General features: G+C 39.4%; 1 protein-coding gene across 18 annotated transcripts in view; it reads left to right on the forward strand.

Moving 5' to 3' along the window:
- ERC2 (ELKS/RAB6-interacting/CAST family member 2) overlaps positions 1–15363 on the forward strand; it is a 741540-nt gene extending 726177 nt beyond the window's left edge. For all 18 annotated transcript variants that reach the window (XM_089522554.1, XM_089522416.1, XM_089522425.1 and 15 more), the window contains one exon: positions 11992–15363. The gene's annotated coding sequence lies outside the window, so the exon portion shown is untranslated. The remainder of the gene's footprint in view (positions 1–11991) is intronic.
- Positions 15364–20600: the final 5237 nt, after the last annotated feature.

The raw sequence follows: 20600 nt of genomic DNA on the forward strand, positions 1-20600 counted from the left end.
TGTGTTTGCATTAATGCCAAACACGTTTAACAAATTTTTAACAAGGAACACTGGCAAGAAGCCAAACTCCTAGAGGGACACTGAAGGAATGCTATAAATTTAAACTGGATTTTTACCTTTTCACTTAACTCAGCAAGTGTCTTAGGTGTCTTTGGCATCTTGATATTTGCAGGCCTCCTCCCATTTGATTTAACTGAAATTTTGTATTTTAACAATTCCATTCATGGCTAGTTTACTCAATATTTTAAAGATACACAGAACCTGAAAAAGAGATCTTTGATTGTTAAATCAGAACTGTGACTTGTTTTTATACTTTCAGGAATGCTGCTATATCAGAAGAAACCCTCCAGTTGTAGAAACAAAAGGTGCACGCTCATTTAGGCATAATCACTGCATTAGGAAAACCAGTGAACTACTTCTTACTTAAATTTATGCAGAAGCAAAAATACATATTTTTAAACCTATCCCCTCATTGCTGTTTCTTGTATTCGCAGCCAGGTTACAAATGTCTGGAGTATTGATGATGTTTGCAACTGGATTTTACTTGCGAAGAGAAGGGGGAAATGATGACTACCTTGTTAGATGAAACAGTGGGACTTTGGAACACCAGCACACCCACAGAACTATGCTGTAAATAGACCCATGAGAATAGGGTATGCTGTAATGTAGGTTGGTGCTGTGGTATTTTCTAAATAGGCAGTTTCTAAACCACGTGGTTAGTTTGGAGGAATTTTGTCTCCATATCCTTAAGTTCCCATGTAAGGAAAAGGAAGAGGAAGAGGAGGCACAGCAGTTAGGTTACATTCAGGGGATACCCACTACATTGAAGCAGATCTATTTCAGGCATATGGTGGATGGGATTCAAAGCAAGCCACTGGAATCTATGGCTCTTTAAAAATAAAACTAAATACTAGGAACTATAAAACTGAGGTGGTGTGGTTAATGGATGTAGCTGTGAGCATAATAATAATAATAAAAAAATATTTATTTATATCCCACCTCTTCTGTTTTGGGATCAAGGCGGGTAACAACAGAATTTATGCAGTACACAATACAAAAACAATAAAACCCACAAAACCCTGACCCAATCCTCCCTCCCAAACTATAAAATTGACATAATAAAACATGATTAAAATATATGTCAATACGACAAGGTTACTCTACAATCCGCAAATGATGAGGAGATACAGTAAGAAGGATGGGTGCAATCAGTTCTGGGCAGTTATTCAGGAAAGGCCTGCCGGACGAGAAAGGTTTTTGTCACTTTTTTAAAAGCCTCCAATGAGGATAACTGGCGAATCTCTTCCAGCAGGTCATTCCAAGCTTTAGGAGCCATAGCAGAAAAAGATCTCCAGGAGGTCACTGCCAGTCTGGTCTTTCTTGGTTGTAAAAAAAATTTCCCAGAGGAACGGAGTGTATAGGAAGAATTATATGGGAGGAGGTGTTCCTTCAAGTAGACTGGACCCAAGCCATGTAGGGCTTTATAGGTGATAACCAATACCTTTACTGTGCCTGGAAGCTAATAGGCAGCCAGTGTAGTGACTTTAGAATAGGTATAATTCGGTCAAACCTAGATTTTCCGGTGACCAGTCTGGCTGCCATGTTTTGTATCAGTTGAAACTTCCGGACATGGCACGGGGGTTGCCCCATATAGAGCGCATTACAGAAATCAAGACGAGAGGTTACCAGGCCACATACAACCGTGTCTAGGTCCCGCTGCTCCAGGTAGGGGCGCAACTAGAGTATCAGCCAAAGCTGATAACAGGCGCTCCTGGCTGTCGCGTCAATCTGAGAGGACAGATGAAGCGATGAATCCAGGAGCACCATCAAGCTGCGGACGCAGTCTTTCAGGGGAAGTGTGACCCCCATCTAGGACTGGCGAACATATCTCCATACCTGGATTGGGATTACCTATCACGAATACCTCAATTTTGTTTGGATTCAACTTAAGTCTATTTTCCCTCATCCAATCCATTACCGACCTCAGGCAGCCATTCAGAGGAGAGGTGCCCTCCTTGGTCACTGAAACATTCTAAGACATAGAGAAATAAATTTGGGTGTCATCAGCGTACTGATAACAGCCCGCCCCATGTCTCCAGAGGATCTCACCCAGCGGCTTCATGTAAATGTTGAATAGCATTGGCGACAGTATCGCGCCTTGAGGGACACCCGATTTGAGCTCCTTCTTGGCCAAACAATTGTCACCAAGCGACACCATCTGGAACCTGCCCAAGATGTAGGACCAGAACCACTGCAAAGCAGTGCCTCCAATTCCTAGTTCCCTCAGGCATTCCAGAAGGATACCATGGTCTATGGTATCCAAGGCTGCTGAGAGGTCCAAGAGCACCCAGAGGGCCACACTTCCCCTGCTGATGCACAGACGGAGATCATCAACCAAGGCAACCAGGGCAGTCTCAACTCCGTATCCTGACCTGAAGCCAGTTTGAAATGGATCAAGATAATCGGTGTCATCCAAGACTGCTTGGAGCTCATTTGCAACCGCCCTCTCAATCACCTTACCCAGAAAGGAAAGTAGAGATACTGGTCGGTAATTGTTTTTGTCCAGGGTATCAAGGGAAGGTTTCTTTAGAATGGGTTTTACCATTGCTAATTTTAGACTAGATGGAAAACAACCTTCCCTGAAGGAGGCATTGATTATAGATTGTAACAGCTTCAGAGTTGCCTCACCTCCCTGGATGGCCAGCCAAGATGGACAGGGATCAAGAGGGCATGTGGTATTTTTTGAAAGCGGGTCAGTGAGATTCTGTTCTGTTCCAAGTTGGAATTGTTTGCATTTCTAAGCATCTGAAGTACATTTACTATACGGTACATTTTATCAGTTGTAAATGATGCAGCAGGTGGTTTACAGCAGAGAAGCATTCCAGCTCTTTTATTAATGGAGTCCTGCATCTCCTGGAAGATAGCTTCCCAAGGGTTATATATTGCAGAAGCAATCAAATTAAAATGTAGTGTCCCCATCTCCTGTACCACAGCTATGAGAACTATGCAAGCAGAAAAGTCAGTTTTCTCTACAGTCCACTTCCAGCCTTCATATCTGTTCTCAGCCTCAAACTGCCAAGCTAAAGCAAAAGTACTTAATAAGAGTTACAAAATGCAAATTAATCCTTCCTGCGTCACTGGACATATGTTAAAATTTGACCATGATGCTGAGGACTCTAAAGGCCATCTACCTAGTGGCAGAGGCCCAAATCACTACAGATCCACCGGTCATAGTAGTATGTGCAGGACAGGCAAAAAAGCATCAAAGGTAAGGTCTAGGGAATGGTCTTGGGTTTCAATAGCCAAATGCCTTTTAGCATTTTGCCAGAAGATCCAATATGCCCAAGGTTGTATTTGACTAATCCAACCTGCTTTATTGACATGGCCAATTCTGTATCCAGCTGTCCAGTTCATCATTTAGTTTACCCTGTTTACACAATGTAGATTTTACAGTGTACCACAAACCAAGTTGGCAGATGACCACAAAGTGGACTTGGCAAGGATGACTTTTATACTTCCTAACACACCCAGATAGCCCAAGTAAATCGTGCTTACAAATCAGTTGATAAATCTTTTCAAATATCATATCATGATACCAATAAGAGGGAAGGACAGAAACTGGCAGGTTTTTTCTAGAGATTATAAACTCTTTCAGGGTGAAGTTACCATGTTTGCTTGTACTGTGTATGATACAATTGTAGTCTGGAATTCTCTGTTGCACCCTATGCTGTGTAACTTTATGCCTACTCAGCTATGTAGCAGAGGAACTATGAAACCTTGATAGTGATCTGTGTGCCTTTTAAGTGTGACCCATGTAGTAGAAGGGTTTTTAACATTTTTCTAATGAGTAACTGTTTTTGTGTCTGAATGCTTGCTATAAAACATTTGGAAAGCATCTGAAACAAGGCAGATATTAGGCCAGTTGTACAAAAACACCTTCATTTTATTATGAATCTATGCCCCCCCCTTTTGTATTTACCCCGCCTCTCACCATGACCAAGAAAGGACAGGAAGAACAAAGTCTGTTACTCAAACAGGTGCCTTTATTCAAAAGAAAACAAACAAACACCACAAAAACTAATCTGAAGAACAATGACACTTTTATTTTTCCATCTCCCTGTCCAGTATTTACTCAGCAGCATTGGCAGAGCTACATGCCAATAGCTTTCACACAAGACTTGTAAAGTTAGTTTCAGAATGGACCTTCATTTCCTTTTGCACAGAATCTTATTTCAAGAGACTTAGGTGTGTTCATGTATGATGCCCAGTAGTCACAAGCCCTGTAATGCCTGTGTACAGACCAAGCTCAGTTCAGAATTCTAGTCTTTGCAAAGGTTCAGAGCCATCAACAGAACCATATGATTCTAGTACTAGAAACCCTGAGCCATGACATATCTTCTTTTTCTTTATATCAATTGCCATACTTAGATTTCACATTGAACCACCATTTATGCAGATTATTTATGCATTTACATGCTTAGTATGTGACCCCAGGTTTTCAGTCTGATGTACTGTCAATCTCTTGCTTTCTCTAGCTACCTATCTATACAGTGCACTATACGTATTATTACTGTTGTGTGCTTTCAAGTCATTTCTTAGTTATGGTGGCCCTCAAGTGAACCTGCTATGCAGTTTCTTGGCAAGATTTCTTCAGAGGAGGTTTGTCATTGCTTTCCTCTGAGGCTGAGAGAGTGTGACTTGCCCAATGTCATCCATTGGGTTTCCATGGGTGACTGGGGATTTGAACCCTGGTCTGCACCTGGTCCAACACCCAAACCACAACACCACACTGGCGTTATGTATTATTATTATTATTATTATTATTATTATTATTATATCCCACCTCTCTGTGCAACTGGGACAGCTGTTACACATAGTATCATAGTCGCAGATTTATCCATTTCTATATACAAGCATACCTCAGTTAACAATGCCTCTGACCAAGATGCTACTTTTTACAAAGTCTGTTTTATCTTTTAGGCTCTTCTCCTCTTTTAGTTCAATTCCTCTGTATAACTGGAATAATTAACAGCATTGACACTGGATGCTGAGCATGTTGAAGAAGGACTGGAGAAACACAGACTTTCAGTGTTAGGTTGCAGTAGTGTGTCTGCAGTAAACAATGCAACAAAAACTTTAACTGGAAAAGAATGGGTTCCTGCTCTAGTGGAACCTAATGTAGTGGGTGCCTTCACTAGACAAGGTTAACAACAGCTTTCTCTAGAATCCTTTGCAGAGCATGCATGAATAAGAAAATATGGAGAAAGGGGAAAAACATATCAGACCATCCCACTAAATTCCTCCCTCAAGATGTTATGCAGAGATCTGTAAGTCTGGCCACCAAGGTAGTAATCATAAGAAAAGCAAAGAAAAGGCTAGTAAAAGAAAAGAAAAATCATAGACCCAGGATACATTTTGGAAGAAATTTCCAGTGTTCAGGTGGTGCCTCAGAGGAACACAAGGTTAGTGTCACCCCAGTATGGTAACTCATGCTGACACCTCCAAGCTGTCTGGCCCACCTTTCAACCATCCCTGTCCACCAACCAGGCTGCCTCTGCCATGGTGGGGATGAGCTGTTACTGCCCCTTTCATGTCTGGGGGGCTGCTGGGTGAGTAAGAAAGGAAGGCGACTCTCTTTCCCACCCAGCCAGCAGATCCAACAGGTAGCTTCTTCTTAGCAGTGACCACAGATGGGGGGTGGCTACTGTCACCATCCAGCATCCTTGTTTCCACTCAACCAGCAGCCCCACCAAACACAGAAGGAATGCTGGATAGCAGCAGCACCTCACCCCTACCAGCCGTCACAGCTGATGGATGGCAGAGGTGGCCTGTCTGATGGAAGGGGTGGCCAAGGGAGTCTTGGGACAGAAAGAAATGACCACCTCATCAGGTCACCCAGTGTGGAGGGGTCACCCAATGTGCTCCACATTCCACGAGTGATATCCCAGTATGGAAGGCTTCTCTGAACTGTTCATTTAATTTCACATGTGCATATTGTTACTTTCGGGGGAAGAAGTTTGCCAAATCATATTGAACTGTTCTTTATTGTGGTGCCTCTGGTACCAATTTTTCAGACACATCTACTACTGGACCATACTACTACAATAATTTTTCAGACACATCTATTACTGTACCATACTACTACAAGAACACATCTACTACCATAACTGAGGTAGAACTGTAGCATATAGTGATGGATGGATGTGTCACATTTATTTTCTTCCACATCTGACATTTGAGGAGAAAAAAACTCACATTCTTTCTGTCTCATTTATGAAGAACTAAATTTTTTCATATTTTTTTCAAAATATGAAACAAAGTGTCAAGCATTTGCACTGGCCAGACTCTATAGGTACAGCAATTCCAACATGGAAGGGAGTATGTTGTCTGCTAAAAATGAAAAATTAGGTGGGAAAAGATGTGGCTACTCTCATACAGCATCACAGTTATAGACTGGCATCCTGTTGGCGAGTAAACGTATTGAATCACTTGCTGAACAGTGAGTGTATCAACATGTGGGTAATTCCTATTGATTGAGTGGCTCTATTCTTGTTGGGACTAAGAGGATTTATATAAATCAGTGTGGTAGTATGGTCTGTTTCTCAATCTAGGACCCCAGGAGACCATTTCTACTTGACCATGGAAACCCACAAGGTGATCTTGAGCAAGTCACACTCTCTCAGCCTTACAGAAAGACAATGGCAAACCTCTTCTGAAGAAATCTTGCCAAGAAAACTCCCTGATAGGGATGCCTTATGGTCACCATAAAATGGAAATGACTTGAAAGCAAGCAATGAAGCAAGATTTATACCATGGTTGAATATGAAACCCAGACTTGTAGGAGATAAACAAAAGTCATGCACTTAGTGGATATATTAGTCCATTTTGGTTTCTTCCAGGTTTGATATTCTAAAATCTCAGTTTTTTTATCCTATTTTTGTAGACGTTTGTAGAGTTTTATACATTTTTTTAAAATGGCAGCAGCAGTGACAGTAACAACACTGAATGATATTCTCACCCATATCTAATCTGGTGCATAAATACTTGGCAGTATGCCCCACTGAACTTGATGTAACTTACATAGCATTGTATGGTAAATGGCTTACTAGAGAAATAAGTTACCTAAAGTCAGCGTAATTTATGTGAAGGTGGTTTGTTATTGGGGTGTTAATGCTGGGTGTTCTGCATTTCTGGCATACTGTAGTCCAAAAGAGAGAAATAAAATTATACATAGCTCTAGCAGGTGTTGAAAAGCTGTAATTCCCCTCCCCCTGCATTTTCTGTAGTTTCTTTCTTTCCTTCTTTCTGTTTTGGGTCAAAATGCATGCAATGTCTGGATGAATGAATCAGTTGAGAAAGAGAGGAGCGGGAAACTTATCCAGGAATTTTGATACTGCTGTAAGAAGGCTAGAGAGAGCCAAGGAACAAACCTGCATTTTTCATTTCTTTGCTCATTCTTCTTCATTGTTCCCTTCTTTGTGCAGAATTTTGCTTTTAACATCGGTGAGTGAGAATTGCCAGGGTAAAATATCAAGAACATTGGAAAATTATAAACTATTCAGCTCCCAACTGGTACAAAAGAAAGAGAGAGAGAGAGAGAAAGGGTCATAGATCGTTCTTATAGTTGGAACATGTGCTTCTTGTTAATTCGCATGGGTGCTTCCTGTGTCTATATATCTCTTTGAGCGATCCTCCACACACAAAAGAATGGGAACTATGTACAGTTCACAAAATGCAATGCATGCCTTGACTTACAGTTTTCATAAAAAGTTTGCAGTGATTTTATGTGCCAGAACTCGTAACATAATCTACTTCAGGAACTCCCAAACTTTCCAACTCTGTGGAAATCATTTCTTCTTGTGCCAGAGTTAGATCCAAATTCCTAATGAAGTTGATGGGAATCTTTCCATTCACGTCAAAACGTTTTGGATTAGGGTCCAAACTGTTTTAAACTAAGGAGCTGGGAAATGTTCGTGTGTGTACACTAATTGCAGTCATCATTAATGGACCCATATACTGTAATAGTTTGGTGTCAAAATAACCTTATTAATTGCTTAAAATAAACTATGTATATCTAATTCAAATATAAATTGTTGTTCCAGTGGTGGAGATGATGATGATGATGATGATGATGATGATGATGATGATGATGATGATGAATCGTGCAAAGACATTATATAGGGAACAATGATATATTGAGACATTACTCATTTGGTCATGGAATTAGCAATTTAAAGAGCGACAGAAAAGACAGGGAGAGATCAGTTCAAATATCCTATAATCCTTCATCTCTAAATTTTGTTGCTATGTGCCTTCAAGTCATCTCTGACTTGTGGTGACCCTAAGGCAACCTTTCATGGGGTTTTCTTGGCAAGATATGTTCAGAGGGGGGTTGTCTTTGCCGTCCTTTGGGGCTGAGAGAGAGTGATTTGCCCAAGGTCACCCTTTAAGGTTCCATGGCTGAGCAGGGATTTGAAACCTAGTCTCCCAAAGCTTTAACCCAGCACTACACCATGCTGGCTTTCTAATCTTTAAATGAAATATTTGAAATCATGATGGCTTTGGAGGTTTAAACAAGTATTATTCACCAAGTTTCATTATTATTATTTTGTAACCATGAGAGATAGCCACCTAAAAATTGTATAATTAATTTTCATACAGTACAGCCAGATTTGAGTTATCTATATGTGTTATCACATGTTTTCAAGGCTTTTTTTTTTCAGGGTACAAAAAGCCCTAAACTCCTTCAGCCAAAAATATTCTTTTTGAACATTTCACTCATTAAAAAGCAGAGGTAGAGGCATGTTTTGCTCAACACTGTGCACTGCACAGACATATTGGAAATACATTTATAACTCTTTGTTTGAGAATAGTATTAGGTAATTTTATGTATAATGTTTGAGCTACAGACTGAGTAAATTTAATGTGCCAATAAACTGAAAAGGATTTGCTTTATACCTTCTTCCTGTGTGATGTAAAGAGGGAAGAAATCTGAATAAGACTATTTCCAAGTATAGAACTGAAGTAATGATTTGCACATCATTTTTAGATAAGGAGAAAAAAGACTACAATTCAATATTTTGGAGTGACTGGCTACATTTCCATTTTTCCTGTGTTTATAATTTATCTTTGAAGAAAGCCTGTGTACTCTATAATAGTTCTTGGAGTACTTAGTACAATGAAATGTATATGGTAAAATATGTATTAATATATAACTTCAGAGGTCTCTCTGTGTTAGGTTATTGTAGCAGAAACAACAGAGTCTTGTTGCACTCTAATGTCTAAAAGGGTATTATAGCTTAGCTTTTCTAAGGCTTCATCAGATTAATTAATTTCATGTCTAATTAGACTACCTATAAAGATTTCATCATATTGTGTTCTTATTTACACTCCCTTCCCCACTTTTCTGAAAATTTTACTTGAAGCACTCTCACATTGTTATTGCTTTTTCATTAATGAGCCAATGTGGTATAGCAGTTTGAGTGTTGGACTAGGACTCTGGGAGACCAGGGTTCGAATCCCCACTCAGCCATGGAAACCCACTGGATGACCTTGGGCAAGTTGTACTCTCTCAGCCTGGGAGGGAGACAATGGCAAACTTCCTTTGCCAAGAACACCCTATGGGATGGTTGCATAAATTGGAGTCAACTTGAAGGCACACAGCATCAGAGCAACAATAATAATAATGTCCTAAATGCAATTAAGAGCTGAGCATGAACTCTCTCTCTTTTATACCAAAGAGCTGTCAACTTTTGTCAAAAACAGCATTGTTTCTGTTACTGAAACCTTTGCTCATTGGTGTGTGAAGTAGCATTATGGTTACACTGAAACAAAATGTCATAGTAAAGATGGACATACATTCTAAAGTGTGGTGAAAATGTTTTCACCACACATTTGTTGCTTTCAGAGGGATTTGTTTTCAGAGCAGAAGATGAGTGGCAAAACTCTTTCTACCACGTTTTGGAAATTTCCCTAGCTCTGTCATCATGTCAAACCAAGGTTGCATATATTTCAGGTTCAAATGGAAACCAAGATGATTCAGTGGGTGGTCTTAATAAAAGCAGGTGTGTGACACAATGTTGGCTGCCAATGATTCTGTGTCAATGCCTGAAATTTAACCAGTAAAAGGTGCCATATGAACCATTTTGGGTCTTTCCTGAAAAAACAGACCACTTTTTTTTATGGATCCTCATTAAAAATAACTAGACAGAACTGTTACAAATCTGGAACAGGGGATGAATTTCCCTTTTGTTGGGCTGCCTCTTTACAAGGCTCCTACAAAAAGTGTGCTGGATAGGCTGCTACCAGTCAGAATGAACCTTTTGAAACTCTCAGCTGGGATGTTCCCTTCCTTGTTATGAAGGCCCCTGCCTGAAAACCCAGAACTCTAGGAAGAAAAGTAAGACATTCTGGATTTTTTAGGAGCCCTGACAGCACAGTGGATAAATGCCAGTACTGCAGCCAGTATTGCAGCCAGAAGATTGTGAGTTCAATCCCAGGGCTCCAGGGTTGACTCATCCTGGTATCCTTCCGTAGGTCACTAAAATGAGTACCTAGCTTGTTGGGAACAATTAGCTTACATTTTTGTGAACTGCTAAAATACAGTTCAGTATGAAGAGGTATAGAAATGTAAATGCTATTGCTATTGTTACCCCCACCCTCAAGTCCAGATATCCAGCACAACTGCACAAGAGGCATGCAATTCTGCTTCAGCTAAATGCAGAGTTCTACACCAGACCAAAAATGTCCCAGCACTTCTGTAGGGGAACATGTGCATATGTAAGTCATTAAGAGAATGCTCACAATTCCCTTTCTTTGTCTGTTTTTTTCTAAATTGTCCCCATAACAAGAAATCAGTTAAAAACAGTGCATTTAAAAAAAATCACTTTTCAATAACAATAGATATCCCCAATAAATTTCAAAAAGAGTTGGCATTATTAAAATACATATTTAAAAGTGCCACAGAACTCAATCAGAAATAAGAAATTGTTGAGTTCCAACATGACAGTGAGGTTGTGTTCCAACACAACAGTGAGGTACGCCTCCCGTAAGAGTGATCCACACTGTAGTCACCACCACTTAAATGCCCTTTTGTAGGAATTGCTAAACTAGGTATCTCCAAATGGTAAAACACAAAGTGGATTCTAGCAGCCAGATATGAAGACCCCACAAAGAATGTTTATGTACAAAATAGCAGGTGAAGAAGCCAAGCAATCTTCATTGTTAAGAAAGTCTTGTCAATTCTTCTCGTATAAGACAGCCAAAATCAAACCTTTTCTTTCAGTCTCTACTGTTAAGACTTTATTTCATGCCCTGGTTATTTCTCGCCTTACCTACTGCAATTTTCTTTTGACAGGGCTTCCTTTGTCTCACCTTGGTCCTTTGGTTTCTGTTCAGCCTTTGCTTCTATGATTATCTTTTTGGCTTGCTGTTTTGACCATGTCACCCCTCTTGACTTCTCTTCACAGACTCCCCATTCCTTTTACAATTCAGTATAAGCTTCTTCCTGTAACTTTCAAAGCCCTGCACGGTTTGCCCCCCCCCCCTTATTTGTCAGCCCTTATTTCCTCCTACCATTCTGTTTGAACTGTGATCCAGGGGCTCAGGGCTTTTAACCCAGCCAAGAATTTCTTCTTCCTTGGTTTGGATTCACCCTTTTCCCCTTACTGCCCCTCATTCCTATAACTGCCTCCCCAAACACTTGCAGATCATTACTTCCCTGGTCAACTTTAAGTCCAAATTAAAGACCTTTTTGTTCACAGAAGCATTTCAGGCTGCTGTTATTTTAATGGGATAAATTGTTTACTTACTATTTTTGTATTTTATGATTTTAGACTGTATGCTTTTGGCAGTTTTTATGTTGTTTTGGTAACGTCGTAAAGCACCATGCAAAATTTACAGCACTATATAAATAAACATTAATAAGAATAAGAATGTCTCTCCACCAGTGATATGAACTAATTGTTTGCATGGTCTCTTCTTTCTTTGCAGTTATCAGAGGAGCTGGAGAGAGAAGCAAACGATATGCAGCACTGCAGGTTGATCAGAGGAGAAAGATGATGATGATGATGATGATGATGATGATGATGATGATGATGATGATGATGATGATCTGCAGTGGGACTCTGAATGCAATCACCGCTCTGTCCCAAAAAGTTCACGGTAGTGGGAGGAGCACATGAAGGTTGCCATCAAACAATATGCTGCATAAGCAGATGTCTTCTCCATTGTTTCTTGTAATCTATTATGAAGTTAGATACTTTGGAAAACAATTAAGGGGGCTTCAACAGAAATTAGAAGAACTTCATTACTTTTAATGGGGTCATATGAATTGTTCCTTTTTTTCCAGCTGAGCTACATCTGAACATTACTCAATGAAGTTCATTGAAACAGTTCATTGACAGATTTGTATTAATTTTAATGTGTAATTGAGGTTCCACTAGCTTGCAGTGTCACCATCTGCTGATTCTGGTTAGTTTCTTCTAAAGTATCACTTCTAATGCATTAGATTATTATAGGACAAGAAAGCTGTTACATAATGATGTCAGTATTAATCATACCCACAGCAACGTGGCTTTTTAGGGTAATAGAAACATCTTTGCCCTCCTCTGTTTCTTATGTTATTCAAACTATTTTGATAATGTAACTACCAGTATTAAGCTCTGGGCCAGGTTGGAAATGAAATCAATTTTTGGTACTAATATCTGTTGGCATATGACAATTTGGTGTGTGTCTCTGACAATGCATGGGGAATCTAACAGTGCAATCCTATACATATCTACATAGAGGTAAGTACCATTGAGTTCATTAGTGCTTATTCATAGCTAAGTGTGTATAGGATTGCAATCTAAATTGGCTTGAAATTATTTATATACAGTGGTGGATGTATGTCTGGATGATAAAAGCTTGAAGCAAGCATGTGTACACATATCTGTATACATATTATACAAACATCTGTGAGGATGTATCAAACTTTTATTGTCCAAATGCACAACATACTTCATATAAAAGCTGGGACTCTTGATTTTTAAAAAATTAAAATAAGAATGTTGTGATTATTTGATATATGCATTTGGTCTCTTTTATGAGAAGGGATCATACATTGTTGTTTTCTGAACAGGACAGCAATGCTTACCATACTTTATATTGTATTTTAGATGTTAAGCAAAATAAAGTGTCAATGAATGAGGAGATAATTGACTATTATCTCCATCATGAAACAAATGATAATAAATGTGAACAAGTTAAAGCACATGCCAGGAGAGAAAAGCTTGGGGTGGAGGAACCCTGAAGCTGTTAAATGCAGGGACAGACTATTATTGATGATTAAATATCTGCTGTTTTCCCAAAGCAAAGGTCTCCCTCTTAATAAGCATTTTCATTCAGTCTGGCTTAGGTGTGCATACAAGTGTTTTGTTCTTTCATTGGCACAACTCTTTGCCAGTGGAAGGAGCATTTTGAGGCTCATATAAATGGATATTGACTATCTGCAGTTCTAAAAAATAAATAAATACAGTGAATATCGAGCAACATGTGAAATCAACCCAACTGTTCTGCTCTGAAACTTCCTTTCATTTTAGTAAAATATGTACTGGGTTTTGTGGAAATGAATGGAAGTCATGCAGCAGTATTACTTAGTGGGTTGCCTCCCCATGAAATTAAACATGTGTGGCCTTAATTCTTAGTATTTTTTTGTCTTTTTCTTTGCTGCTGTGAGAAAACAATTCTGAACAGGATATTCCTAAAACCTTGCACTGAATTTAGAAAAAAAAATATTATTGCTTTCGGAAAGTTAGTGCAATTAATCCTGATCATCCTTTATGAGCCATACATATTAACCCCCCCTCCCAGAAATTATGATTTATCTAGAAAACACGAATTTATTAGATGAGTGCACCATCATCCTTGATAAACTTAAAGACCCACAGAAGGCAAGCTAAATTTCTCCTTGGAATTCAATACATGAAATAACAAATCTGTATAAAATCTGTATAGCATAGATAATCCATATCCAGTTTTGTTTTGCTTTGTTTTAAAAGTTTGTCCTTTATCGATGACATTTTAAACTTTTGGGGTTTCTTTTTGTTTTGTTGGGTTTGTTTAAAATGCAAAGCTCCTGGGAGTTTCTTTAGCACATATGACAAATGTTGCACTTGCGAACTTGGACAACAAAAGTGTTTCTTTGAACAAAGTTGTTGTCCTAGTAAGGGACAGCTGTCTGGGCACAATCCTCAAGGGAGTTCTTGGGTGCAAGCTCCACTGAAGTGAAAGGGACAAGAGGAAGCTTAGGATGAGAAGTGGACCACTTCCTTTTTCAGTCCCATGGGGCTTGGGCGAGAAAGCTTTGCAGAAGATCATGCCTTCTGTGTCTCTTACAGTCAGGTCTTTACCTTAATTCTGCAACTGAATACTTGAAGTAGGAAATAAACTAGGAAAACATAGGGTCTTTAAAAATCAAAACTGTATAGCTAGATATTTATATGTGTGTGCCAATTTTGTCACAGATATTATTTTGGGGGCGTTGTTTTTTTTGCTCCGCTCATTGGTAAGAGTATTGATTCTAACTTTTATCAAGGCCTAAGACTTAGCCTGTATAGAAGAAAATTTTGTCTAACATTAACTTTTTCCCCCTCTTTTTTCATTTCACCTAGTATTCTATGATGTTTAGGGGGGGAATCTTTTCATACAGTAAAATAGAATCTCTGGGTTTACAACAAACACTGTGATGTTGGGCAAACATTTTACTCAAGCAATGTTTGGTAGTTTTGTCCTCCCCTTTCAGTGTAAAAAACAAACAACAATTTTTGGGTTAACATTTAAGATGAGTATTATTTTACTGTGGGATCAAGCTTGTACTGCATATTCTTTCATTTAAATGTACAAATGGAATTTTGTATTTAAATGACTTCTGTGTATCTAGTATGCACGTAAATGCACATTGACTTTCATTTGAAAGTGGGTTTTAATTTCCTTTTTAAAACAGTGTTTATGAAAAGACTACTGATGTGTCACAACCTATATCTGCATTTTCCTTTGGTGTAGAGTGATTGTTTGAATGTGATGTTTTGCAGCAATGGGTCAGTATTTCCTATTTACCTTCGACCCTCATTTGACAGTGCTTCTTGTAATAATTTTCTTCAAGTGAGTGGCATGTTCTGGATTGTGATCTCGACATATGGTTAAGGACATTGATATGAAAAACTAAGGAATCCTTAGAAATTACCAGTGGGCATGTTTTAGAACAGTCATTGTACTTTTAATGTCTTGTAGAAGTGTTAAGTACCAAGGTATTTAAAGTTCATAACATTGTTATCATGTATATGAGAAGTGCTTGGTGTTGATCAGCTTGTTTATATTCATCAAATAAATCTGGTTTCTTTCTGAACAATGTGTGGTGTCATCCATCCTGATGCAATGGGAGTGAATCAAAAGTGGAAACTGATTTCTATTCATGGATTCAAATTCTATAATATGAAAAGCTACAATTGTTGGAGTAGGAATACTCTTGTGTTCAGGATGGATATTTTTTTTTTAATTTGTTGGAAAACATGCTATTTGAGGGTCGAGAAACCCTGTGAGGAATTCCTGGACAGATGAGAATCTTTGCACTTTGGGACTTATTCTGCACAAAATTTGTGTGTGGTTGTTTTGTAAAGGAAACAGTATTTTCTGTACAGAAAATGATATTTCTATGCAGAAATATTTCCTCTGCAGAAAAAGCTGTTTGCTGCATAGAAAATACTGTAATTGGGAGTTATTCTGCACAAAACACATATGAGTGATTTGCTCAGAAATCAAAGTTTTCTGCACATTTTTAAAACACAGGAATCTTGCTTTCTGTATAGAAAACATTTGTTTTCTGTGCAAAGCAGTCATGAGTGAACTTTGCACAGAATAAGTCCTGAATTCTAAATAGTCTTTGAAAACTGTGTTCTTCAGTTACATTCTTACAGCAAGAAGACACTTGTTAAAATTGCCTGTTGCTTCCTTTGAGAAGAAACTTAGTGAAAAATTACATCCCTATTCTGTGGCCAATAGACTGCTGTTATAAATGCCATTGATAGCAGACAAAACTGCAATGAACCTCAAAGAGCAGAGGTTTGAAGGCCATGGCTTTGCGCAACAAGTCTAGAGCTCATTCTGCTGTTAATCAAGAGTTGTCTTTCTACCAAAATGAATTTGCTATCCCATGCTGGATGCCACTATCATAAGACTTAACACCCTATTCCCATAAAGCTCAAAGTCCATGGTTTGAAACAAATATGCACACCATTGACACAAGTTCCCATAAAAGATCAGGTTCATCATTTGTGTGTTCTCCTGGAGTTTTCCTGGATCAAACCATGATGCTCAGTCAGTGGCTATGGTCTAGACTACTTTTTTTTATCACCTTTGGCTGCTGTGCTAACTGAATCCATTCCTGGTACTTTATTATGGAACTAACATCCAATAGGTATAACTTCATTAACTACTGTAGTAAAGTTGATCTGGGACTTTTCCTGAAAACCACTCGGAAACTTCAACTAGTAATCCTAATTGTTAAGCCAAATTGTTAACCAGAGCTGACTACATAAAGCACACGATTCCCCTTTTCAATTCTCAGTCTGTCCAAAGTGTTACTTATGATTCAAAATGCTGCCTATGACCTATAAAGCACCATACAGTTCAGGCCCAGGTTATCTGAAGGACCATGTTCTCCCATATGTGTATTGAGATCTTCTAAAGTGGCCCTTCTCTGTGTCTCACCACCTCCACAAGCACATCTAATAGGAACACAAGAGAGGGCCTTCTCAGTGGCTGCTCCCAGGGTCTGTAATGTCCTTCCTAGACAGCTTGAACTGGTGCCTTACTTGCTATCATTTGATAGGTAGGTGGAGACTTCATTTTAGCAGGCCTTTAAGAGCTGATTACTTGGGGGGGGGGGCTCTGATAATGTGCTGTATTGTTTTTATTTGTTGTTCTTCTTTTTAATGGTCTTGCTTGTAAATTTTTTTGATAGTTCAATAATATTTTTAACCTTCAGCATTTTGTGACTTTTTTAGCTGTATCTGTTTTAACTTTGGTAAGCTATCATGAGTCCCAGACTGGAGGAAAGTTGGGATAACAGCAGTAACAGCATCAATAGCAACAACATACCTTCCAACAGTCCCAATCTGGCAGAGACTGTCCTAGAATCATAGAATCACAGAGTTGGAAGAGATCTCAAGGGCCATCAAGTCCACCCCCTGACATCAGGAATACACAATCAAAGCAGCCCCAACAGATGGCCATCCAGCCTGTCTAAAAACATCCAAAGAAGGGAGATGTGTTCCACTGTCAAACAGTCATGATCATTTCTCTGTAATCCTACTTATTCAGCTGCTTTTAAAATGTCCCAGTTTCCCTCTCTTGCTCCCATTTTCTTCCTGTGTCCTCAGCTTACTTCAATTAAAGCAAACTGAGTTCAAAGTGCAAAAATAGTTTTCACTTGGTAACTCTGAGTGAGAATGGGGGAGGAGAGGAGACGGACAGACTCGTGCCCTTCCCAGTAGGCTCAAGCAAAAGCAAACTGCAACAACCTCTCCTACCTTGAGTATTCCTCATTAATAACTCTTGCTGTCTTGCCCATACACCAATATTGCATGGCCACATGCAGTTTTCATCTTTGAACCATTAGAGGGTATGTAATGGTGATATGGTGAAGCAGCTGCTAGAGGTTTTGACAGAAGCTGGGTCCACACAGGCCAGAATGCTCCGGAGCAGCCAGAATATTCTGGCACCAAAGCTGTCCAGACTTCTCCTGTTACCTTAGGCCCTTTGTTATGATGCCGGTCGGCTGTTCACACATATATCTCATTGAGCCCCCTGGTGCCACTGCTGCTGGTCACTTGCTCTGAGGTCAAAATGAGGTGCCCAGGCTAGGTGCCTCTTCCCAGAGCAAGCAACCCATGGTGGTGGTGGTGGCACCGGGTCTCACAGGACGCCTTGTAAATAAATAGTCACTGGCATCACAAATTCACTGTGCATGGATTGTATGTCATATCAAATTTGATACTTTCATGGATCCCGTTAAGAAAAACCAAAAATTCCTTGAGTGAGGTCTCAGAACCCATCCATATACAAAAAATATCATCCAAGAATCTTCCACATCTTTATATGGGGGGAAAATAACTCCTTACTTAGTATATAGGTACGTTCAAAATGATCCATGTAAAGGTTTGCCAACTCTGGGGCGAACCTACAGCCCATTGCAACCCCAGATGTTTGCCAATAGAACTGGTTACCAAATTTAAAATAGTTCTTGGTCAGAGTTATTTCTATAAGGTGTAACAAAAAGTGAGTAGGGGGAAGTCCCATAGGTCTAGACAGCAAAACTGCTTCCACGATCTCCAAGGCCTCAATCTGAGGAATATTGGTATAAAGTGATACAACATCCAATGTCACCAAAACAAAGGTTTCTACAGGTGGTGTAAGTTGTTCTAGATATTTAACAAACTCCTTGGTATCCTTTATATATGATGGTATATCCGGAATGAAAGGTTTCAGGAAAGAAGAAACATATGTAGCCAATGGTTCTAGGACTGAACCACAACCTGAGACTATGGGTCTACCTGGAACTGGAATTTTGTCCTTATGTATCTTAGGTAATAAATAAAATAAGGGGATCCTGCCAGGGGAATCCAATAGATATTCATAAACATTAGTTTTTATATAGCCCATATTCAGTGCCTCTAGAATGATTTTAATAGATTTCAAAATGTCATCTGTCGGGTCTTTCATACATTCCTTATAGTGTTTTACATTTGATAGTTGGCTATGTGCCTCTGATTCATAATCTTCCCTCCCCCATATAACTATGGCACCTCCTTTGTCCGCTGGTTTAACGGAGAGCTCTGGGTCTTCCAGGAAGATCTGGATCAAAAGATGAGTTTATTGAAGCTGTTTTAAAGGTGGCATACTATAGGTTTGGTGCTGAATTGGCCGGATGATGTCTGGACAGTTCACACCAGTACCAGGGATTGAGTCTGTCATCCAGACTACTTGCTGAGAGAATAGGGACAGGACAATTTATTTGGCCCGTGTGGGTAACCCCTAAGTCAAAGTGCTGGGAGCATGTGATGCCTTTACTATGTCATTTGTACTACTTGCCAGTGTAATTCAAGGTAGTGGTTATCAGCATAGTAGCCGCAAATGGCATAGGAGCTGGCCAGCTGAACAACTCCCTCCTTCCATTAGAATCTTCCCATGCTTTATTATACCAGTCCAACACCATCACAAGTATAGTTGCTTGTGAGAGTGGGGGCCTTCTTGTTTGCTGCCCTTAGACTCTGGAACTAATTTCCAGGGAGGTCAGGATGGCCCCCTCCTTGGTGGCCTTCTGTTTGCAGACTAAACCCTTTTTATTCTGACAGCCTTTTAAAACAATTTTTTTAAAAAGAATTGGCTGGGGTGCTGTAATGTTTTAATTGCACTACTTTTAAGCACTTTTATCTTGTTTAATTGCATTTTATTATTTTAATGTGTGATGTGTTTTAATACTGTAACAGTTTGATTCTATTTTAATGCTCACTTTTTTGTATAATAATAATAATAATATGATTTATTTATATACCGCCCAATCACTGGGAATCCGAGCAGTTTACAACAGAGGGGATAATAGATGGTTCCCTGCCCTCAAGCTTACAATCTAAAAAGACACTACACAAAAGGAGAAGGGAATGGCGAGGGGGGGAGGGAATCAGGTCCAACAGTTATTCTCTCCCTCTGAGGCCTGGACCAAGGCAGATGGACTGGAGGGAGCCGGGAGGGCTCTTCTTCTTCCAGGCAGGCCTGTTGGAGCTAGCCTGCCTCTCTCTCCCTCAAGATGGTGGATGCAGGGAGGGCTTGTTTTCTTCCAGGCAGGCCTGATGGAGCTAGCCTGCCTCTCTCTCCCTCAAGATGGAGGATGAAGGGAGGGCTTCATCTTTTTCACTGTATTGTTCTTTTTAAATTGTGAGCCACTTTGAGTCTCAATTTTGGGGGAAAGCTGGATATAATCATAATATATCAGCTACTGTGCCTCTATCCCATGCCCTTTTGCCTTCAGAAACATGGTTTGTGCCTCAATGTCAATGTGCAGTATATGTAATTGCAAAGTGTTTGGTCATCTTCTTTATTTTTCCACCTGCAAAGAAAGAAATTTCTCTGTGATCTGTTTCACATTACACAGTTTTAGTACTTTGATATCACTTTAGCTGCCATAGCTCCAGTCTATTGAATCCTGGATTTGTAGTTTCTTTAGTTATTTTTTAAAAAATTACCAAAGGCTCACCAACTGCAGATCTCAGGATTCTGTAGGATGAAGTCATGCAGTTGAAGTAATATCAAAGTGTGTTAACTGTGTAGTGTGAAAGAGACTTTTGACTCTGCTGTTGGTTAACTGTTTTTACTGACTGTATCCAAAGACATAGGAGTTTATCACATGGGGGGAAAGTCCATGCAAAAACGGGGGTTTAAATTGGGGGGAAAAAATCTGCAAAAGAGGGTGGATTTTCACGTGACGTCATTGTTCAACTAACATTAACTCAAATGGAAAGTGGAGGGCAAGCAGACAAAAGCTGCTCCTTTTTACTTTAGAAAAA

Source organism: Sceloporus occidentalis, unplaced genomic scaffold, assembly GCF_023333645.1.
Source record: "Sceloporus occidentalis isolate IW3139 unplaced genomic scaffold, rSceOcc1.0.p SCAF_1, whole genome shotgun sequence".
NCBI classification, from domain to species: Eukaryota; Metazoa; Chordata; class Lepidosauria; order Squamata; family Phrynosomatidae; genus Sceloporus; species Sceloporus occidentalis.